Here is a 2,897-nt window from a genome sequence, read left to right on the forward strand (position 1 = left end):
TCCCGAGTGCTGGAGTGATTTCTTGTGTGTTACGCATTCTCCATTCCCTGTCTGTATCCTGCTGGCGAAGTCTGACGAGTGATACGAGTAGCAAATCCCCGAGACGACGAGACTGCGAGAATCGTGGATGATAAGGTTCAATCACAAGACCTATCGATACGACTGGAGCCGTCTCTCGGGTGCATGGCGAATGGGGGGCGACTGCCCCGGGCACCGCGCTTTGGCCGGGGGGTGGGGGGGGTGCACGCGCGTCGACGTCACGGCGTCAGATGTAACGCTTTCGGTTTTTGTTTGAAGGCGTCAACTCCCCGAGGAGTCGGTGTATGTGCGGTGACCGGTGAGAGTGACAGAGAGAGCGAGTTGTGTCCACAGTCATCGGACGATTGAGGATCACGGAGCAGAAACGAGGAGACAAGTCCCGCCATCACATTTGGTTGACATTCATTTAAGTGATGAGCAGCCCCCCCCCCCCCCCGCGTTCTCGGAGAGATGGAGACGCGGTGGGCACAGGTCACACGTGCCTGAGAGGTTCGATGTTATTCATGTCAATAATTAGGAAATATTTTTTCCATCAATCATAATTTTTTATATTTTATTATCAGTTACCTGCCCTGACATCACTTACACCCACCTGCTCTGGCATCTCACACTTCCACCTACCCTGGCCTCACTTGAATCTTCACCTGTCCTGGCATCACACCTACACTTGTCATGGGGTCACACCTCCACCTGACCTGGGCTCACACTGACATGGCGGAGGCAGTCAAGGAATGGAACGCGATCGAGGTTCTTCATCCGAGGCGACGGAGCGATGACATCAACTCGTGTGCAGGCGCGAGGCGGGTTCTCACCTCGCAGGGATGGCGAGAGACGACGGCTTGAGGAGGCCTTAATCCAGCAGTGGATTGGCCATTGGCCGACTATGTCGCTCGAGCGTCAATAAGCGCTCATTGTCTCCGTTCAAAAGTGCTGGAAATTCCACGTTCCCCGTGGCTGGGGCCAGTATGTCCAAGGGACAACGTGGAGTGGTGTGCCCCATGGCGTCGCGTCTCCTCTGTCGCAGGGGGGGGGGGCGAAGGTGCGCGGAAATCCCTCTCGCTGTGGCCAGACGCCAGCTCAGAAAAGTGTTCACGACCCCGCATATCCCACTGTGCGTGGAAGGTCAGACACGTGGGCGTGCTGCGGGCGGGTGCGTGCTGGCAATTGGCGAAGGGCGGATATGCGACGGTCGGATATGCGAAGTTGCCCTGTAATTATTTGATTTAATAAACAAAGAGGGCAAGACACGGGAATGTTTGTGATTGCGCGGCAAATAAAGCAGAGAAATCAAGAAAGGCCCCGTGAAATTAAAGTTGCGATGGTTTTGACTTTTATTGAACTACTACGGCAGCTTTGGCTACAGAAAAAAAAATATGAAAGCCATTTAATGAACACTGATAAAAAGCCGTGACAACCTTCTGCAGCTCACTCTCCGAACACAACAGGGAATCAAGCACAGCAGCGTTGCCTGGGACAGCGGGGGGGTGTGGAGGGTGTGGATGGGGGGATGGGGGGATGGGGGGGGGGCAAGGGTGGCGAGATGTGTCCTCACCCGGCCTGCCAGCTCCACTGCACGGCACGCGCCAATGGATGTAACCACTCCCATGTGCGTGTGTGTATGCTGAACTTCTTTCGCACCGTACGTAACCAACCGTGCCAACCGTCATGTTATCCTGCGCATTATGAACACCTCGACTCTGTGATTCTGTGCCCCGTGTAAATCAAAGCCTCACGAAATGCGTTGCGCCTCCTCGCACAACGCCTTCCAGACGACAAGACGCCCCCCACCACCACTCACCAAACACCGGGTGGGGGGGGGTCATCCTAGCGCGGTAGCTGCGGGCGCTGCGTGTGGGCCCCGTGTCGCCAATTTGCGTGGCTTTGTGCGCGGTCCTCTACGGGTAGAGAGAGGCCCCCCACCCACCCCCCACGGCCTTTGCGCATTATCCAAAACGAAACAACCATCGGCAGCAGCTCGTGAAGTGCACAACGCACACATCCTGTGCGCTTTCACCACGGCGCTTTTTCTGCAATATTTTGCTGTCTTTTCTTGGATTTTCTGTTTGCACACAGTCACTTTAAGATGTTTTCTTGCTCATGTTTTTAGTTTTTTGTTTGTTGCCGTTGCACCCGATTCAAGAGCCGAATGGCTCACAGGGCTACACCTAATAAATGAAGCTTGAAACTTGAACGTGTCTCTTGCGTGGCTGCTGTTTGGTGGAGCTCGTGGGGGACCCAGGACCCCTCTTGCTCGATCGCGATGCTCTCGAGGCTCTCCGACCCCACGGGGTCGCGGCAGGGCCGGTGACCCGCCACCGATGGGACCGTGAGCGTCGCGTGCATCGTGCGCTCGCTCACCGCATAAGGGGCCGTCCATAAATGACGTCACGCAATTTTGGACGATTTTTGACCCCCCCCCTTTCTCACTCAAATATGACGTCACAAAGCTCTGCCCCTCCCCCCCCCCCCAAAAAACACATTTCCATTTTGAAAATAAAACATGCTTCAAATCGCTTTAAACTGTTGTCATTGTAGTGCGTATTTAATGTGGCGCTGCACTCTGATGTTGTAGGAGTGTTGTTATAACAATTAGTGTTGTTATAACAATTCTATATTTATTTAAAGTTGCGCATTTTGATGCGACGTCACATTTCTCAACCCCCCCCCCCTCGTCACAATCGTCACAAATGTCTGACCCCCCCCCAGGTGCGTGACGTCATTTATGGACGGCCCCTAAACTAAAACGATGCCTTTTTATTGTTATGTTACCAGGTAAGGCCCACTGGTCGGTGTGTACAGCTCTTGCGATCACAACTGGAAGCTCCACGAAGTAGCGACGCACCGTCGTCACCACCGCG

Source organism: Lampetra fluviatilis, chromosome 13, assembly GCF_964198595.1.
Source record: "Lampetra fluviatilis chromosome 13, kcLamFluv1.1, whole genome shotgun sequence".
NCBI lineage: Eukaryota > Metazoa > Chordata > Hyperoartia > Petromyzontiformes > Petromyzontidae > Lampetra > Lampetra fluviatilis.